Genomic DNA, 21,955 nt, shown 5'->3' on the forward strand with positions numbered 1-21,955 from the left:
GTGCCTGCCATTGCATCAAGTTTTTTATTTATGCCAATTATGTGTTCCGCTATTGTGCCCATTAAGTATATTTGTACGTCTAGTTTGTCCGACTGCATGTTTAAGGTTTTTATCGATGTTTCCAGTATGCGACCCAGCTCCTGGTGTAGCGTGAATATGGATTCTAAGTTGCTTTTTACGTCTATTTCAACTTCTGGTTGTTTGCTATGTTCTTTGTTATGAATGGTAGCCGGTTCCGGGTCGGTCTGACCACTTGACAATGTTATGTGTTTTTTTTTTTTTCATTTTCATCTGGTTGTCTTTATTATAAAAACCGTTCCACATTCAGCTAAGCACCCAACAGTTAAGTTTGTTGAATGTAGTCCTGGCCTATGAAATAAACATATTTCTTCCACCAATGTGCGAAATGTTTAATCAAAGCCTTATCCTTAAACACACTGATAGAAAATACTTTTAAGACTGGTTTCTCGACGTCGGCGCAAAATTGCTCGGTGGCAGACGGTGCATTTATCAGGATAGTCTTTTAGGTCGTGTTAAAAATGTCAGTAAATTTCCATGGTCACTCGTATACTAGATTCAAGAATTGTAGTAAAGCAGGAGAAAGGAATGTGTCCACCACAAAATAGGGAACATAATGTAGCATTACTGCCAGTGTGTGACAAGCTGATGTAGATTCTGGAAATCAAGTCACAACAATGTACAAATCATTGTAACAACTGTTATGAGTAAAGCTAGTGTTGCTTGAAATGAGAAAGTCCATAATAACCAACTCTGTATTCTTCACGTTGAACTAGATGGACATGTGAAGACTGACCCACTAAAATTTATTTATAAGAACACATCCTGACAAGTCTGCCCAGCACTTTAGTACCGAGAAGTTCATAAAATAGCATTAGTAGTGCAGATCGGCACAATGACTTGCAATACAAGTGTTCACTTTTACAATATTTTATCCAATATTTGGAGCTTGCAGTTTAGACGCGCCAAGAATTCTGTGAGTTAAGTCATCTGGGGAGAATAAAGTGGGCTGATTTAGAACCAGGTTTGTCCTTTTCCCTGAGTTTCAGGATGTTTTGTTAAGGTGTCGCTTCAGTTCTTCTTAGTCTTTGGTGTATCGTACTTCCTCTTGCTGGAGTACCAAAGCAATAATGGGATTCCGATGGACGGTAGAGTCATGACCCCAAAAGCAGACCAGTCCAGAAAATGGGGAGAAAAACGCCGGTCAAATTCCCTTTGAGCCAGAATGCCACCTTGCCCTGGAGCGCTGGTGTACCCCACCACAGGCTGTCCTCCTTCCTGAGCAACATATGTGATAGTGGCAGAGGTGAAATTGAAGTATCCAGCTTTGAGAGGCCTCAGAACAACAGTGTGGGTGACATTGCTCGCTGGTGCTATCCGGTCCCATTTCACAGTGAGCATTCCAGAGACAATGCCAAAGTCTTCTGGCGGGAAAGAGTCATCGGACAAATCAACATCAAGGGCAGCGCTTGAGCCCACGTTGTAAATGTTGTATTGCAGGGTCAGATCTTTGCCTTCCACGGCATACCTGTTCAAGAGGGACTTGGAGGCAAGCAGCCGAGCTCCCTCTTCACAGTGGACAAAGGCAAGGGTGGCCACCAGAGTGACAAATAAGACCTTCATCTTAGCGACGTCTGCCACTGTCCACAACATGAACAGGAGGAAAACAATGTTATGTGTTTTGATTCGTGGGTTAACTGTTTGGTGTTGGAATTTCTTTCGATGATTGCTGTGTCTGGTGTCAAGGAACTTGAAATTTCTAATATGGACGCTGACTTTGAGTTGTCCTTGTCGCGGTTGCTTGCGTGTGTAAGTTGTGCATTTTCTTGTGTCAGTTCTTGTGCCGGTTTTGTTCCACTGAGGGTCATTGCCTGGTTGGTGCTCAGAGGACCTGTAATTGGTGAAATGGGTAAGTTTACTGACTGTGTATCGTGAATCGTTATTACCGAATCCTCCAGTGCAGCAAGCAGTGATTTGTCGTTTATGGTGGATTGCTCCATTTCACTTCCAGTTATGTTAGTGAGCGGGCAGTCCCTGTGCCTTGTGGACTTGTCATTGTTGGCTATTGTGGATGTTTCGGGGTTCCATGCCTGGTTTGAGTCTATTGTGTTAGCTGTCCTCAGTTTTTTATTTACGTCTGAGCATGGAACCGTTCTGGGGGTTGAATGATTGTTGGGGTGAACCTTATCTGCTGGGTCGCTCAGATGAATTTTAAAAGGATTGTCCCTTTTACTAACTGGTCGCTGGTTATTAGGCGCGACAGAATTAGGTTCCTGGTTTTTTGATGTTACATTACGTATGCGACCTTCAAGCGAGATTTCCGGAGCTGCGATGTTGCAATTTTTTCCTCTGCGTCGGTTCCTGCTACTGGTTCGTGCGTGTTGTTGTCCCTGTGAACTAGCGCATGACATTGCGTTGTGCATTTCACTGACTCATGAGCTTGTTCCGTGCAGTTGTGAGCCTGCTCTGTTCCATTCGATGTTGTGGGTATGACTGGTTGGGCTATCGACGGTTCCCTTTTCTCCATCATTATGCTACAGATATTTGGAGTCATTGGCTTCTGTAAGCCGTTTGGGGTTGTCGGCGTTGAGTAGATTACTGACATCGGGTCCTTCATGAATGTGAATTTCCCAGAGGGTTTCGCTGTTCCAAAGATTGAATAGGTGGGGGATATTAGATTGGGGTGTTGGTCGACTGGCCGGGTGTGGGCAGGCGATTTGGTCTTAGCCTTGGCCTTCTTCCTGATGTTTCTTGGTGGGTTTACTCTCGGCCTCCCCGATCTCATCTTTCCACTCAATTGGACCCGGGTGACTTGCTTTATTGTTTTGTAGTTTAGTTGTTGTTTTTCTTGTTGTTTCTCGTGTTTTCTCGCCACTGGTTCAAATGCTGGCTGGAATACTTGCAAGAATCAGTGGCAGCCTGTGCCTTTGTCGACACTGGGACTCTTGGTCCCTATCTGACCTGCATGCCTTGTTTCTGTTTTGGCTGTTTAGGCTGTTTAGGCTTGTCGCCGATATCGTTTGCGCTGAGGTAACGGGTTTTTACGAACCCGTTTGGTGCCAGGGGATAACACCCGAAGACCTCTGAGTTCTCCCTTGTTCCGGACCACAGAAACACGGAGTCTTCTAGTCGAGTCAGAGATCAAGTTTTATTGGCAGCTACCAAGTAACAGGTGTCCTAGAAGCACGACAAACACGGGTCATGTGTTCTCAGGAGACTGTTCGTTTTTACAGAACCAGCCTTCTCCTTATATACAAAAATAATAGCTGCAAGCAAGAATTCTTGAGTTTATGATATGGCTATACACATATTTCTACAATAATACAAAAGAGCGAAGTCATGTAGGCAAGCCCGTATTTTAGATGTCCAATTCGTGATAGATTACCTAGCCAGGCCCGGAACTCCCATCAGATATCGGTGAAGCCCCAATAAAAGAAGGCACCTCCTAGTCATAAAACTGGCCATAAACAGGGAGCGTGGACAGGTGTGTATGTGTGTAGAAAACATGATCTGTACGCGGTGAATGGTTTGTGGTATGTTGTGCATTGATGTTATCATGTTTGGCCACTGGGCGAGGAGCTGCCCAAACAGGTTTGGCTGGAGGCAAGGGAGTCAGTTGGGACAGGTCAGGGGGGAGTCAGGGAAGGTGGACGTGTCCTTTTAGATCAAGCTCGACCTTTAATTGACTTATCATGAGGGCAAGACACAAGATGGATACCGTTTACAAAATGGAGTCTGAGGGGTCGGGATGGAAACTACGATTCAGGGGTGTTAGCATGTCTCGATCATGACGCAAATGCATAGGAATGATGTCCTAATCATTATCGGTTCGTCGACACCAAATTCGTCATGGTACGTTGATGTTTCGGGACACGGGTATTGGACCCCGATACCGGGACAACGGTAGGGTCCAGAATTTCAGAACCACAGACCCTCCTTTTCCCCTCATATAAGGCAATAATTCATGTTAATCCGAGTCTAAATCTGTATGAAGGAATTCGTGGAGATGCTGCTGTAGCATCATTCTGTTGCTCAGTTCGTCCCTTGACACAGGCTTCCGTACACATGAGGTAGCACAGAGGCCACATAGTGCAGGAGCGCACTGTACACACAGACAGAACATAAACAGAAGTGCTAAGATCATCCCAATGAAGATCAGTGTTTTCCATCCCCAGGTAGCAATCAGTTCCCAGAACCACCCTAGTAAGGACCAGTCCCCTTTTTCTACGTGAAGGGAACCAGATATCTCATGTAGCTTAGAGATGGCCTGGTACACTGTCGGTGCGTTATCAGGGATGAAAATGCAACAACTGGATTGGATCACTCTACACACACCACCACGATCGGCGAGTATGATATCTAGGGCAACTCGGTTCTGAAGGGTCATAAGTCGATCCGACTGAAGTTCGGTCGTCAAATTGCCAAGGGCTCCGGCCGTTGCAATCACGGCGGATTCAACTATCCTCGATAACTGGCGAATATTCCTGCTGTTCACCATAGGCCCCCAAAATGGCAGAAAACCCTTTGCGAAGTCAGCGAATTCCTGACCCGCGGTGTCGTATTTACTCACGACACCTCTAGCTGTCCTTGTCCGATGGTAATCTGCTCTGGCCGTGTAGGTGGGAGGCAGCAGAAATGAGATAAAACATGTACCTGAGAAGTCAGGGGGCAACCAGGTGTAGGCTTGGTCATGGCAGACGAAATACGTGCCTTTGGCTGCTAATAGTATAGGGGAAGTTCGGGAAGCGAACACATATGTTTCCGTGCATATACTCTTTCCTAATTGTGTTTTGGGATCCCTACCGATACCTTGTAAACATAAGTGACCTCTGCTGGGTACTATCCAAACTGGGCGGGATTTCTTTGCTGTCTGGCTTTTACTCAGGTAAACCCCATATTTAGTTACGTTCCAACGAGTGTACGGAGTGAGTTCATCTTTGGGAATCGTAAGATAGGTGTCGAACTCTCTACTCATATTTCTTATCCCTGCTACTAGTGCCTTGTTACTGGAATCAACTCTCAGTAGAACGGGTCGGGTATGGTTCTAGGGCGAATAGGAACATGGTCTGGAAAGCCCACAGAGAACCATAATAACTGAAAGGCAGGATGAAGTATGGGATACCCTTATCAGTCGTGTGCGGCATGAGTCCGCATACCCAACAGTTCGATGTGTTCATTATGGACTGGTGTTGGTGTATAAGTTGAATGAATGAGTTATTTACAAATTCGAGTCTTCTGGCAGACTCATGTTCAGGTAGAGGGTGAAAGGAGTGTGTGGAGAGAGTGAGAGGAGGAGCTGGCCGAGTGTCATTTGAGAACAAGGAAACTTGAAAGACGAATAGGGTATAACCAGTCAAGAACATTGCTATGCTACACAACATAAAAATACATTTTATCAAAAAACTTCTTTTGGCCAGTATCGGGCATAATTGTCTTTCAAAGTCCGTGAGTCTGGCAGGTCTCTTTACCCTAGGAAACTCCATCCTCTAGTTGCTGCCCGCGGTGGTAGGTTGGTTCTGCCAGGGAGTGCGCTCTGTTCAGTCCGGGGTAACTCCCTTGGACCAACCAGAACCGTTGACCTAAACGTCCCCAGTTGCACTCCCCAGACTTCAACCGCGACCCTAGCAGCAGAACCGGATGGCGGTTCGAAAATCAAAAATGAGCAAGTTCCCTGGGCGAGAGAGCTGAAAAGTCGAAAATAGTTCTTAGGGGAAAAGAAAATCACATTCGTTTGTTTTTATTAGTCTCTTTGTTTAGACCTTAAATTGTACCGTCGTTTTCCTGGTACGGTGTGGTCTTCAAACAATGTCTCAGGTTCGGTAGTGTCCAACTGCATAGACGGTGGCACAAGTCCTTGTAAAATATGATCACTCTCCTTTTCGGTACTAGTTTCTTTTAAACGTGCATCGCTGAAAGGGATGAAACGAGGTATGGATTCTGTCTCGGAGTCGGCAATTCCTTCGTTGACCCACCGGTCGTATGGAAGGGGCAGAGGGACCCGTTTACAACCCAGTTCTTTTTGCCTTCCACCCGAACAGCTGATCTCGTGGAAAGAAGTACCAGGTACGGTCCGGTCCACCTCGGCTGTCCGTTGTTTGTGCGCTGGAAATTCCGCACCAAGACCCACGTGCCGGGTTCGATGGAGTGACCTGGATCGTCAGAGGCTGGCGGAGAGGAGCTGTGAACCTGTTGGTGTAAAACACGCAATTTAGTTGTTAATTCGCACAAATAGTCAAGCAGTACGGGGTGCTCTATTTCGCTGAGTTTCTTTGGCCTTGGCACGCCCCAGACGTTGGCTGGGCGGCCAAACACTATCTCATGAGGACTAAGTCCTAACCTGGAATGGACTGTCATTCTGGTTGACAAGGGTGCTAGGGGCAAGGCGTCAGGCCATTTAAGACCTGTACAGACTTGGATCTTGGCTAATTTGAGCTTTAAAGTGCCATTGTAGCACTCTACTAATCCAGCTGATTGGGGGTGATTCGCTGAGTGAAACTTTTGTTGTATGCCTAAACACTCACACACTACGCGTCCTACGAATTCACTTCCATTATCACTCCAGACGATACTAGGCATACCGAATCTCGGGAAGAACTCTTTGACAAGAGCTTTGGCAGTCGACAAGGCAGTATTGTCCTTAAGGGGGTACGCTTCCACCCACCTGGAGAAAGCGCAAACAACAACAAGCACATACTTCAGATTGTTGCATCTCTCCATGTGAATGAAATCGAGCTGCAAAACCTCGAACGGATACGTTGGAGGCGCAAAATTACCAGCTGGAGTTGGGGTTCCCCTACCGGGATTGTACTTCAAACACACCATACAGTTTCTGACCACATTCTCTGCATATTTCGGGATATTGCTATTTTGCCATACTGGGGCCAATACTTTACAGATTCCTTTCGAACTGATGTGCGCAAATCCATGAGCCACTGTTACTACTGCAAGTACATAGGCGTTAGGTAATAGCCATCGCTGGTGTTCTGACAATTCGACCCAACAACCATTCGCATCTAACCTACCCTTACTTTCTCTCCATTCATTCACCTCTTTCTCAGTTGCCTCGGCTTGTATAGATTTCACGCTTTCGATGGTGTCCTCACACATTCCCGCATCAGTAATCCATCTAACGGGACCTACAACATACATCCGACTCATTGTGTTCCTTGCAGTCTCTTTCGCAACCTCGTCTGCAAATGCATTCCCGCGGCCAACATCATCCTGAATCTTTTTGTGTGCACTGCATTTTACAATTGCAACTTGTAGTGGCAAGGTCAGTGACTCGAGGAGTTCATTAACTAACTGGCCATGTTGTATCTTTGCACCATGTGACGTAAGAAACCCACGTTCACGCCACAATCTCCCAAAACTGTGAGCCACACCAAAGGCGTATTGGCTGTCAGTGTACACATTCACTCGCTTTCCTTTTGCTAACACACATGCTCTGGTAAGCGCAATTAGCTCTGCAGCTTGTGCAGAATTATGGGAAATGCGCGCGGTCTCTATAATGGTGTGTAATGTCGTTACGGCATATGCTGCAGTCGTATCACCATTCGGCAGCTTGAAACATGAACCATCAACCCATAAAGTATCGTTGCATTCAGGAAGGGGAGTGTCCTGTAAGTCTACTCTCCCTTTTGTCTCTTCTTCTGTCCTAAAACAGCAGTCATGGTTATCAATCTTGTCTGTTTCTGTCGGAAGGGGTAATAACGTTGCGGGATTCAGTGTATCGCACCTCTTTATGTGGATGTGACTTGCTAGCAGTGTAAGTTCGTAACTGGATAGTCGAGCGCTAGTAAGGTGTTGTGTCTTCGTCCTGTTTAGTAAAATGTCTACTGCATGCGGGACCATAACGATCAGAGTATTATTCATGACTAATCCAGCGGATTGTCGAATGCAGACAGCTGCTGCAGCGGTAGCCCTCAGACAACTTGGTAGGGCTTTAGCCACAGGGTCTAGAGTTGCCGAAAAATACGCGCATGGGCGCTGTCTGTCCCCAAAATGTTGTGTTAAAACTGATAATGCACAACCTTCCTTCTCATGGACATATAATGTAAAAGGCTTACTGTAGTTGGGGTTTCCCAACACAGGAGCCGAACATAATGCATCACGCAACTTGTGGAAACTCGTCTGGCAATCTTCAGACCAAGGCATAGGATTTGGCGTGTCTTTGCAGAGTAGTGCCAGCAAGGGTTTAGCTAGTAGTGAGAAATTCGGTATCCATTGTCTACAGTACGATGTAATGCCCAAGAAGGCTCGAACCTCTCTCTGTGTCCTTGGGGCACTCATTTCTGCAATTGCCTGTATTCTTTCTGGTGTCAGTCTCCTTCCCTCCTTCGACAAGATGTGACCTAAGTAGGTTACTTCTTGTCGGCAAAATTGTAGTTTGGAAAGAGAGACTTTGTGCTTCATGTCACATAAGTTACGTAATAATGATAACGTAGCTTTCTTGCAAATCTCTTCAGTGTCTGCAGCGATCAGCAGATCGTCTACGTACTGAATCAGAGTTGAACCATTCGGTAGAATAATCGTGTCTAGTTGTGTTTTCAGGGCCTGACTGAATATTGATGGGCTTTCGCAGTAGCCTTGAGGAGCGCACTTGAAGCGGAAGCTTCGTCCTCCTAAATGGAATCCAAAAATAACTCTACTCTCCTCAGCAATCGGGATGCTGAAGAAAGCGTTCTTCAGGTCAATCACCGAGAACCAAGCTGCTGAAGCTGGAACCATCGTCAATAAAGCAGTAATGTCGGGGACAACTGGAAACTGTGGGATAACTATCTTGTTCACTTCTCGGAGGTCGATGACGAACCTATACACAGGCGGTTGTAAAGGATCAGTACGCTTTAAGACGGGCAGAACTGGACTGTTACAAACATTTCCTGTTGTTTCTTCGATGACGTCTTTACCAATCAGGTCATAAACAATCGTCAATAACGCCTTTTCACATTCGCTAGATATTTTGTATTGGGGAATACGTGGCAACCTAACGTTGGCTTTCAATGTTATGACATACGGTGCTATCTCCAAACGACCTACATCATTGGAGCCATTAGCCCAAAGTATATCAGGAAGTGATGACAATTCGGTCGGAATATTGTCCTTTGACAAATACATTGGAGAAATGACTTTCTTACCTAAAGTAAGTTGTACTCCCAAGGGGGAACAGTACAAAGTCGCATATAACCTTTTTAGCAAATCCAAACCTAACAAATTTTCACCGCAACCTGTTGTAAGAATGAGGGGTGCTTCTAATTCGCACGGGCCAATAGAAAGAGATATAGGACTGGAGATCGGGTTTCTAACAGGGGCGCCAGAGAAACCTACTGAAACGTTCATTTCGCCAGACAAAGGTGCGCCAGGAAGTTTCGAGTGCATGATAGAACTTTTTGTAGCACCAGTATCCAGCAGAAATGGCTCTGACACTCCTGAGGTAATTACCTTGACATAAGGTCCATTCTGATCTACTGGAACTGAAACAACTCCCTCTCTTTGTCCATGGCTGTCCTAGCAATCGTTACCCTCATTTTCGTGTTCGGTGTAATAGTCGTCAGCATAGTACTTAGCTGACCTGGACGACGCATTATTCTGTTGGTCAAAGCTGTTCATCGAATTCTGAGGCGGAAAATAAGTTGTATTCTGGGTGAAATTTCCACGGCCCCTACCTCTAGGGGCATGTTGAACACCTCTTCCCCTTACACCTGAAGCACCGCTCCAACGTCGCGCAAGAGCCGGACAATTACCTTTAAAGTGACCCTCTTCCTTGCAATACGCACATTGATTCGGGCCATAAGCAATACGCTGATGGGAAAACTCGTTTCCTTGCGCGTTTCTCGAATACTGCTGTTGTGGTTGATAATTGGGCTGACTAGCCGTACGAGGCGGATAGGCTTGCTGGAGAAGAACTTTCGTTTTTAAATCTTTTGTCTTTTTGTCGACTTTATCTAGCTCGTCTTTGCGCCTATTTTCGTAGTACTGGGCTGTAGCTAAAATTTGCGCTGACGTAGAGACAGCCCAAGCACTCTCTGAATCTTTCAGTTTATTACACAGTTCAGGGATTAAATTATGTACGAATTTGTCTACAAACAATCTTTGACCACCCTCGGTAGCCATATCCTGACCACTATGATCGGTGAAAGTCTCCTCAAATCTTGTGAAAAAGTCAGACACATTCTCATCTTTCTTCTGCTTGCACGCAGATAGCTTGTCCCAGTTTACGCGTACTTCAGGCATTATCGTTTTCATGTACGCGATAATTCTACCGGGAAGTTCAGCTATTAACGGCTCAGGTTTAGAACCACCAATTTGTCTAGCATCTATAGCGGCAATCTTCGCCCATGAGTCACCTAGTTCTTGGTCATGGTTCGTATGACGTATTTTGCTCCATAAAGGATGTGGAACAACGTTCCCAAACAACATGTCTATATCCGCTAAATTCATTATACATGAGTTTGTAGTTTGCGATAACTCCTTATGATACCCAGTCGGGTTTTTACGAGGATCAGGCAGTGTCTGCTTGAGTGCTAAGACTTCGGATCTTTTCCAGGGGACATGTACCCATACACGCTGGAAATGAGGCAGAATTGGTGGATTCGCATTCGCATCACCTTCCCTCCAAACCGGAGGAACCTCTCTCATGGGGTACTGTCTCGCTCTTTTTCCACTTGGTGCATCGTCTTCGTGACATGATCTAGAGACGTTTCCCTTACTCCTATAAGAGAGAAATAACTCTATTGCTTTCTCAACATCTGCACCTATAATCATACCTTCATAGAACTTAAAGTGTGTACGCCATAGTTCGTTCATTGTGTATTTGGGATCATTCGTCTCCAAATCTTCGCCCAGATATACACACATCTCTTCGAATACGTATCTCTGAGTGGGTGCATTCCATTGACGGAAAACTTCCATAACAGACTGAACATCATATCTAACAGTATCCGTAATCCATTGGCGTGCTAGTTCCTTCAGCACTTTTCTTTCCTCGTAATCAGGCAGTTGACTACGGGACTGTCTATGTTCTGTTTTAGGCATTGTTTTAGGCGACCCAAAGAAAGGTGAAAGCAGACCAGTGACGGTACCTGTCACTCTTTGTCTAATAGAAGGAGAACCTTGCGGAGGAGCAAGTGCATCGAAAAAAACAGGCTGAGGCAAAGAAGAAGTAGAGGCAATAGCAGAGGAAGTTGAAGTAGTAGCAGACGTAGTATCATAGACAATAGCTGGAGCTGTAGGCAAAGTTGTAGAAGTAGATGGAGTAGGTAGCAAAGATGGCGGCCCTTGAGAAGGCTGCGCCGGAGAAGTAGAAACCAGCTGAAGAGGAGCTGTAGTTCGTGCAAGAGCTGGGTTACGTGCGCCGGGGCGCGGTATAGTAAAATGCTTTGGCGTTGTAGTAGCGTCTAACGCATACGGTGGAGGTGAGCTTAATAAGTGGGACATTAATGGATCTTTCTCGGATCTCTCCTCTTGACCTTGTCCCTTATTTGGTAACATCGGGTAGCATTTATCTACTGCTAGTTTCTTGCTCCTAAGTATTTGTTCGCTTTCTTGCTCTTCCTCGTTATCCCTGTATGCAACGGCAGCTTGCACCATTGATATACCTCTTTTATTCTTTTTTGCTAATTTTATTTCTTTCTGTTTGGCTTCTTTGCGCCATAAGCGGAAAGAGTCAAACATCGCCGGCCGGGCTTTTCTCTTAAATAATTTGACCTCTAGGTTATCTAATATTTCTGAGTCGAAACTACCATATTGGGGCCATTTTAAAACACCATCCTTGCGGGTGTATTTTATCCACACTTCATTATATGTGATAGGACCTACGCCGTGCTTTACATAGAGCTCATATGTTGGAGTTCCAATCGGAGGAACCGGACAGGAATCCTCTAATCGGGAGTCCTTACTATAACCAAGACAAAACAAGTTTCCAAGTCTGCTAAAACCAGGCATCTTTGCTCACTAGTCTAGCTTCAAACTTCAAAGGATTATCTGTTGCGATATTTCTCGTGAATACACAAGTCCTTCGGCTTTGGGGCTTGCAAGTACCAAATCAAAGCGTATCTCAAGGATACCAAAAACTAAGGACAAACTAAGGACTGGGAGACGCTCCACTTATACTTAACTGAAGTATTTGAAGATCGGTGACGTCGCTAGAAGACTCGTCTATCGTTTCGCTCTACCAAGGATCACTGGGTCCAAAACAAGGCGATAGTCAGGGCAGCAGTCCTTCGTAGCCGTCGGGACGCGGGGAACCTCGCAGCAAAGACCTTCGGAACCACGTCGACATACAGGGGTCGCTGAAGTGGCTGGCCGTCCTCTGGAATTTTCACACAAAGCTCCTCACGAACATCTGGCTTGGACCGTCGCCGCTTGATACCGCCCCGTGTTGGGAGCCAACTGAGGTAACGGGTTTTTACGAACCCGTTTGGTGCCAGGGGATAACACCCGAAGACCTCTGAGTTCTCCCTTGTTCCGGACCACAGAAACACGGAGTCTTCTAGTCGAGTCAGAGATCAAGTTTTATTGGCAGCTACCAAGTAACAGGTGTCCTAGAAGCACGACAAACACGGGTCATGTGTTCTCAGGTGACTGTTCGTTTTTACAGAACCAGCCTTCTCCTTATATACAAAACTAATAGCTGCAAGCAAGAATTCTTGAGTTTATGATATGGCTATACACATATTTCTACAATAATACAAAAGAGCGAAGTCATGTAGGCAAGCCCGTATTTTAGATGTCCAATTCGTGATAGATTACCTAGCCAGGCCCGGAACTCCCATCAGATATCGGTGAAGCCCCAATAAAAGAAGGCACCTCCTAGTCATAAAACTGGCCATAAACAGGGAGCGTGGACAGGTGTGTATGTGTGTAGAAAACATGATCTGTACGCGGTGAATGGTTTGTGGTATGTTGTGCATTGATGTTATCGTGTTTGGCCACTGGGCGAGGAGCTGCCCAAACAGGTTTGGCTGGAGGCAAGGGAGTCAGTTGGGACAGGTCAGGGGGGAGTCAGGGAAGGTGGACATGTCCTTTTAGATCAAGCTCGACCTTTAATTGACTTATCATGAGGGCAAGACACAAGATGGATACCGTTTACAAAATGGAGTCTGAGGGGTCGGGACGGAAACTACGATTCAGGGGTGTTAGCATGTCTCGATCATGACGCAAATGCATAGGAATGATGTCCTAATCATTATCGGTTCGTCGACACCAAATTCATCATGGTACGTTGATGTTTCGGGACACGGGTATGGGACCCCGATACCGGGACAACGGTAGGGTCCAGAATTTCAGAACCACAGCGCTTGATTACGTGGCGGTGGTTGAGATTAGCGAAGCGGCGTTGTCACAGCGCTTCTCCTCTAGTTCTGCTTCCAGCGCTCACACTACCTGCAGCCACTAGCCTGCTGTTTTTATGGCGGTGATTGGCGGTGGTTGAGGTGAGGGAAGCGGCGTTTGGGGTATGTGCAGGAGTGTTGTTATCAGCGCTTCTCCTCTGCGTCTGCTTCCTGCAATCACACTGCCTACTGCCACTGCCACTGGCCTGCTGACAAGACGTAGTTTTGGGAGTGTGTGCAGGAGTGTTGTTGTTACAGCGCTATTCCCTTACCAGCGCTCACACTACCTGCTGCCACTAGCCCACAGCCCGCACTCCCTCTGTCCAGGGGCTTAATTGGTCAGCGTAAGGCTCGGTGATGACTGCCTCCGGTATCCCCAAGGGGGGGTCCCCAGGGGGTTTACTGTCCAACCAAGTCAATCCGCTAAACAGCTGCGGGGCAAAGCTAGGGGTTACAAGTTGCTGAGCAAAGCTGATAGAGGGGGGGGGGGAACCCGCGCCCATTTATGCTTGCACCTGCTCTTCCAGCCTACACCAACTCCTTCCAACTCCTACTCCGGACCGCCGGTAGGCAGGCAGGCAGACAGCAGTTAAAAAGGCAGGTGAGCGTTCCCCTGATCACCGTCACCGTCTTTATTCTATATTCTTCCTTCCCTCTTCCTTGGTCTCCCGCGGGCCCCTGCAGCTTCCCACGGTGCCGCGGCCGCCTCCTACCTCCTTGGAGCTCACTCGGTCCGATCTCTCAGATCTCTCACCCCTCTCGGCTCGGGCTGCTCAGGCCGCTCGGGCCGCTCGTCCTCTGGACCTTTTCTCGGGAGAAGAGCGCGCCGGGGTTCCTCTCAGCGCGGTGTGGCGTCCTCTGGCCGTTAGCCGTGCTGCTCGCCACTGACCTCTACTGGTTCGTCAACTACTAACCACAATTTTGGGATACCCATTAGCCTTCACCCTGAGTTCTTTAGCTAATGGGAGCAACTGAATATCAAAAGCGACCTCATATTTCTGCAGTAGCTCTGCGTGAGTTGAAGAGGTTAGGCAAGTGATACAGAAGCACCATTTTCGTAACAGCTGTGTTTCAACGAATGGACAGTGGTAGAATGATCCAGAAATCTACTAAGTTGGTTAGTTTGTCCGTAGTGGAAAAACGAAAACATAGAAAGCATATTGGAGGAAAATAAGTCATGGAAAACCTTATTTAAGGAAAGTCACTAATAACGGAACACCAAAACATCAAAAATAGTGGAAACATTTCAAGTCGAAAATGTAAAGGTGATTTAAATGAAAACACAGTGTAATTAAGACTACAATACAATAAGCATATAGATAGTGTCATTAGTGATTTATTGAATATTGAACAAGGAAGCAACAGCTGTAAAATGTTTATTTTTAAATAATAGCCCTAGAAATAGAACTCGGAAAAAAGGTTCACATGCTACGCCCGCAATTTTAGAAAACAGTGCCGGCCCCTCCCCGACAGTTTGGCTTTTCATACTGTGTGCGTTTCCAGAAAGATTTCTCTCTGCTATAGATGTGCCCTCTGTAGCGCTAGGAGTTAGTATATTTTACTTCCATTTCTTTTCAGAGTTGTTGTTACAAAAATAGAACACAAAATATGGTCTGCTCTGTTTTTGCAAGGAAAAGGAACAGTTACTACATTTAAAGCAGATTTCTGTCAACAAATGGTTAACTTCACCTTTGTGTGACCAATGCAGCTAACAGGAGTCTGGTGCTTTTGCTCCCTCTGCTGTCTTACTGATGGAATGACAGTTGAGCTGACAAAAGAGAGCAACACATTCTAAACTGTTGCTTTACATGGACGAGTAGAAAAGACTTTGAAATGGAATAAAATTGCTGTTTGCCAGAAAAAAAGACATTCCTCCACATAGTTTTGATAAAATAAATAAACCTATGTTAAAACGATAGTTCGATAAAAACGTTACCATTAAATTGTAACAATAACAGTTTCGTTTGAGGAGCTATATAAAACTTATAAATAAATAAATAAATAAAACGTTTTCCATTAATTCCCATACAACCAGTTTGTCATATGCAGGACCATAATGGCACCTGCTGACCATCTCACGTTCCTGGTGCACCTGGATCTTAAAGGTAGCAAACCAAGGATTCTTCCCACTGAAACCGAAACTGGGTATTCCATGCCAGTAAATTGAGTATAGGGGAGCATCGCAGTATTTTCGCGAATAATATTAAGCCCCGAAAAATAGAGGAACACTGGGAATAACTGGATAACCGGCAAGAGATTTATCTTTAAAAAAATGAAATAAACAGTATGATGTCATCCACATATGACAGGAGTGATTTTTTGCTACCACAGCATGTTCCCTTTAAGGTGTAAACAGCTGCAGGGTTACTGCCAGTGGATCTACCACCAGGGCAAATAAAAGAGGGGAGAGGGGCTCCTGTGCCTCGTTCCCCATGCAATTTCTATAGTGTGCAAAAGCAGCCAATTTACTCTTATCGTCATCATAGGATAGGTATTGATTAGTTTCACCTACAGGGCTGCTTTAGCGCTTGTGGTACCAGGTGCGACAGTCTTTTTTAACGCCCCTCCCCCCATGACCTCCTGCTCCACGGATTCTCTAACTACCACCCTACAACATTGCCCTTCGTCTCCCCATAGCCCCACTCTCACATACATTTTTTTTATAGCAATGCTCAATCTATTGTAGGGTGTCAGAGCACTCTACTTAACACAAACATTATATGAAGACAATGAATCATATGTATGTAATTCAGTCTATAGGAAATGTTACACAACACAATGAGGATTACAAGATGTAGGAATCATGCCATCCATACCAGTAGGCAGCATATTTTAAGATCGTTTGGTCTAGAGATGTAAAACATACCACAGTGGTTGGGGCTGGCTTCACTAATAGGAATATATTCCTACCCAACAAACCGTTTTTAGCGACATTAGGAGAATAAAAGACTGGGGGAAAACAATGTTCTAACCTATACCATGCAGCTCTTTGATGGCAGTTCATTGGTCACTCTGTTATATTAGGATTGTAACCTATGAACTGCAAGAAACAAAAGGATCTCTGTGACATAAACAGTAACCCACTGAGCCATCCACCTTAAAATCCAGTTCTGTAATCTGCATTGTATACTTTGCAGCAGTCATATTCTCCTCTCTTGAAGTTCGCAAAAATAAACTTTAAGAAGCAAACTTTTATCGACATTTAGGAGCTCACATTTATTGAAATGTTTTTGAAAGTAAGGAAGGCAAATCTTGATGTTACCGTAACATGCTATTCATCAAGACAGAAAAGTTAACATTTTTAGATCAATTATGCAATTGCAATCTTCCTGTTCTGTGTGACTTTAATTCACAGGTTTAACCTTTTACAGTATGCAGCAAATCTAAAACACCTCAACAAGTAGAATGTTCCTTTCACTATATAGCTTTTAAACACTGTACCAAGTAGAATGTTAAATACTATATGGCTTTTTTTAAGCTGACTTCCAAATGTACATTTTTAAAATGAAACAGGAGGATGTTACGTAAAACAACCTGATGAGACAATTAATTTGATTAAACTGACCTTTAATGCACTGATAATGAAGCTCAATTTGTGTGCCACTACTAATCTACTAAAAGGAACCCAACTTTTTTTTTTGTCCCCCGATGGCTCCAAAAAGTTGTTCTGAGAATACAAGGCAGTACGTACGGAGGTGTTCTTCTTTTATTTCCACGAGGGCCCACATTGTGGAAATGAAAGAGGGACAACAGTGCGCACTGCAAGCTTTTGGACAATGCGAATGGTGCCGAATTATGAACACAAATTGCACCTCCCCGTTCCTGGCACCCGGTGCAGTGGCACCAGTCGCACTGCCAAGGACTCTCCTCGGATTACCAACTGCCCAAGTGGCAAAAAAGAAAGGCCATTCATTTGAATCAAATGCTTAAGTGGCATCCAAGAAAACAGTTATTGGTTTCCATCCGGTCTAATAGCTGAATGACCAAGAATAGCGTGCAAACGTAGAAGACTGTTGATTGTTGCAGGGTGAAGCTTCAGGAAGAACTCAGCATGGTCAGGGAACACTAAGCCAGTTATGAGCAGGAGTAACCCACTAGCCAGTATTTTGGTAAGGATCTTGATGTCAGTGCTAATGAGAGTGGATATGAACTGTACAAAGATGACAGCTTACTTGGCTTAAGACGAGTAATTCGTAAGGCTGTCTCATTGCGGGCGGTAACACTGCTATCTGCCTAGCATCTTCATACATAGCAAGTAGATACGGCGCAATGACATCTAGTTACACTTTAGGAAACTGCAAGGCCATCCCTACCAGGAACCTTACCGGATTACATGCTCTTCACTGCTGTCCCTATCTCTACCAATGTGATGGTTACAGAAAGAAGCTCTCTATGTTTGTTCTCTAGCCACGCCAAGGCTATGGGTTCAGAAAAGATGAGGATAGCGTCTGTGGCACAAATGATTGAGAAGTGTAAAGATTGCTGTAGAATTCAATAAAAGCCACTACTTTATCTGAGCTGATATAATTTGACACCAGTCTTTGCCATAACCACTTCGCTAGCACCCATCACTTTTTTATTAGACCAGCTTAGGTCATTCTAGGCCCTCACCATACTTTCGCCCTCACCACACCTTTCGCCACATCATATTTACCAATAAAGCTTACTTCCAATTGCACTTCATCTATGTAATCTAGTGGTGTGTCAGTTAAGGAGGCCAGATTAAAGCCTTTCCCCAGTGGCACCCGTTGGCCTTCATGGGAATCCAGTTTGAATTCTAGCTTGGAAGGGCGGTTTCTCATGGGTCTGGGTAGTTTCTTATAGATTGGAACGCTCTGTGATGTTTGGCTATGCTTTCTCCACGGATCACATGATTGAAAGCATCCCATACCACCACCAGGCTACAGACTAAGCCAGTGTTGCCACAATGGCATCGTCAGGGACATCTTAAGGATTTTGGGGGCCCTGGGCCGAACATATTTTGGTGGCCCCTGTTCAGAACAGTTTTGAATTCATGGTCCAATTTGAGCCCCTGTTTCCCACGCCTTTTCCGCTTCCTCAGCTGCATTAGCGATCCAGTTTGCATCATAGGCATTAGCCTATATATTCCCGATGTAAATTGACACGTGCAGCTGACAGCGGTAGGATTTAGTGTTTCCTGACCTTCTACTAGGTTTTTAATACTTTTTAAATTGTATATGTGTGGCTGAATTACTCTGTGCCATTTAACAATTTCTCCTACCTACGCGCACTTGGACTTTACTTTATTCTGTTTGCCTACACCTCCTTAGCTGCTCCGATTCGCATCTCGCTTTTTCCTCCAGTCCTGGTCGACCGCGGCTGATACACCGATTGTGCGGAGAGCTGGGGCTACTATCAAGCTCCTCACTTCCGCCCACGCAGTTTCTACTTACTCAGCTGTGTTAGCGATCCAGTCTGCATCATAGGCATTAGCCTATATATTCCCGATGCAAACGGACGCATCCAGCGGCCGCGCAGCAGGCGTACCAAAGGCAAGCCCCTCTGCGCCCGTCAGTGTCTTGGAGGCGTCCATGCACCGTCCATGCTGCCCATTTCTCCTCCGGTGAGTTTCTTCCACTATATTACAATAGGGAAAAACTGCTTAGGCGGCTACCATTATGTCAGTGTACAGCGGCCGATCCGAGCTTGGAGGTAGACTTTCGATGCAATGAGTGCAACTGGTCTCTCCTCCAGCCCAGGAATCTCGCACCCAAGAACCTCCCATGCAAATAAGGAAACAGAGGACTTAAAGGCCACCCTTTGAAATTGTTGCTCTATGCAAAAGCCTGAACCACACATTTATGACCTACTTTTGGACGAACAGCCTGATCTTTTTTTTTCTCACTGAGACCTGGCTGCCTGAAGCCTCCAACCCGACTATCACCTCGGCCAACCCTATGGGATATAAAATCCTTAGGAGGGACTGACCGAGTGGGAAGGGGGGAAGGTGTCGCCATAATTTAAAATAAAAAACTCCATCATAGCATTGCTAGTTTTCTGATTTACAGACCTCCCGGTGCAATTGGAAATTGTATTACTTCGCTTAATACAGCCACCACCTCCCTTGACTAAAATACAAAAACTGCATCATTCTGGGAGATTTCAATATACATATGGACAATGGAAAATACCCTCAAACAATTTCCTTGATGGAGATGCTGCAGGCCTGCAACATGTTTCCATCTATTTTTCGGCCACCCATGAGAAGGGCCAAACCCTAGACGAAATCTTTCACAACTTTGACATATCAGTAAGCCTACCTCTTCCCATTACCTGGTCTGACCACCTCCTATTAAAATTTGTCATTCTCAACTCTGCCACAGGCACTCGGGCTAACGCAGGGCAGAGGGTCCCTAATTACAGAATGTTCAATAAAATATCCATCCCGATGTTAGCAGCTGCCCTTGGTCGTTCCTCACCGGAACTGTCTGGAAGCCCTCTCAATAGAATCAAGGCTCCGAACCAACATTGGTGCAGTGGTACCGGTTGTTTCCTGCTCCTCAAAGAGGTCGGCCCCACAAGCTCCATAGTTTAACGATTCCCTCAGCTCTAGCAAAAGAAATTGTAGAAAGATGGAACGGAAATGGCGTAAATCTGATCTACCTGAGGACAGGAAGGTGTATAAAGACACCTTAAAAGCTCATTACATTCTCGTGACGGCAGCCAAGAAAAACTTCTTTCAAACCAAGATAGAAAATGCTCAAAATATGAGTAAGGAAATCTTTAGCATAGTTAAATCCTTTACTGTCCCAAAAGCCAGCACAGAAGAATGGCTAAGCAAATAGCTTAATTCTTCCACAAAAAGATCTCTGTGATCCAACAAGCCTTTACTAACATCTCAGAGGAAGAACTGACCTTCTACCTTAGTTCTAATTTCACCTCTTGGATCCTTCATCTTTACTAACTTTCCCTGAGTTTCAGCTTGAAGAGTCACTAATCCTTCTCCAAAGCATTAAGTTTTGCTCTCCTACCGACCCGTGTCCATTGAATATCCGGAACCTATTAGCTCCCACCATAAACCCCACGGTAAACCAGCTCTTTAATGCTTCCCTCTCCTCAGGCAGCATGCCGAAATTATGGAAGAATGCTAAGTTTGTTCCACTGATAAAAAAAGGCTAACGCCAAACCGACGGAGCCTGCCAACTACAGTGCAATCTCCCTTCTCACAGCCCTCTCCAAAGTATTAGAGAAGCATGTAAACAAGGCCCTCCAAAAACCCATTGAAGATGGGAAACTCCTTCATGAGTACCAATCCAGTTTTAGGGCTAACTACAGTACGGAGTCCGCTCTGCTGGAAGTGACTGAATTTCTCACGGGTAAGCTGGACTAGGGAGGCAAGGCTGTTCTGACACTGCTCAATTTGTCGGTGGCCTTCGATACGGTCCCACATGAAAGTCTCCTGGAGAGACTTGCTAACATTGGCCCGGGGGGACCGCCTTAACATGGATGTCATCCTTCTTGACAAATAGATCTCAGGACATCTGGCTCCCCTCTTTCTCATCCCTGGTCCCGTCCATGAATTTAGGTGTCCCACAGGGCTCCATTTTCAGTCCTACACTTTTTAATATCCATCTAACCCCTTGCATTTCTGGTAGAGGAAGAGGGCGCCAAAATGATTTCATATGCTGATGACACTCAGCTGATTTTTACATGTGAAAAAGGAACCGACTTTGACAGGGCAATGATTAGGTCTTGCCTCACAAAGGTTTTTAACTGGCTTAAGATCAATCAGCTGAAGTGCAATGCTGACAAAACTGAAATTGTTTTCTTTGGTAATCCAGAAAAACCTGACTGGAGCTCTAAGTGGCCAAAAGATCTGCCGCCCCTGCCCGCGGAAAAGGAGAACGTCAAATCCTTAGGAATTGTCATAGACAATACACTCTCCATGCGCTTTCAAATCCAAAATCTAACTGGTGCTTGTTTTGGCATACTCTGGATGCAAAAACAATTCCTGCCACTGGTACCGCTTAAGAGCAGAAAGATCGTGGTGCAGTCTACGGTGACATCAAAGCTTGACTATGTCAACAGCTTGTACCTCGGTCTTCCTAAATCCTTTATTCTGCGCCTACAAGTGGTACAAAACGCAGCGGCCAGAGCCATCCTGAGACCTAAACCCACATCTTGTATGACCCCTATTCTTAAGTGGTTACACTGGCTCCGCATAAAAGAACAGATCAACTTCAAAGCGATGACGATCTTCTTCGAAGCTTTCCATGGCTTAGGAGCCGGCTACCTAAATAAGCATTATAATCGCTACACAACATATAGACCCCTAAGATCTTTCATTGCCAACCTGGCCATCATGCCTTAAATATGCTGTGCCCACACTGGAGGTAGACCCTTCAGCTTTCTAGGTGCAAAATTGTGGAATAGACTCCACGAGTCTCTGAGACTAACCACAGACCTACTCTCTTTCAGGAAGAACTTAAAAACCTGGCTTTTTAATAACTGATGGGTCTTTTACGCACGTTTTCCTCCCACTGTCACGCGCCAGGACACTCTAGTCCGAGTAGCTGCGCACTTTATTAAATACACTATTTCATTTCATTATGTCCCTGACAGTGCAAAGGAACACTCGTCCAAATTCT

General features: G+C 45.4%; 1 pseudogene across 1 annotated transcript; it reads right to left on the reverse strand.

Moving 5' to 3' along the window:
• Nucleotides 1–395: 395 nt before the first annotated feature.
• On the reverse strand, nt 396–1,678 carry LOC144756045 (translocon-associated protein subunit beta pseudogene; annotated as a pseudogene). The gene has a single exon (XR_013595012.1). The product of XR_013595012.1 is annotated as a translocon-associated protein subunit beta pseudogene (transcript).
• Nucleotides 1,679–21,955: the final 20,277 nt, after the last annotated feature.

This window comes from Lissotriton helveticus, chromosome 5_1 (genome assembly GCF_964261635.1).
Source record: "Lissotriton helveticus chromosome 5_1, aLisHel1.1, whole genome shotgun sequence".
NCBI classification, from domain to species: domain Eukaryota; kingdom Metazoa; phylum Chordata; class Amphibia; order Caudata; family Salamandridae; genus Lissotriton; species Lissotriton helveticus.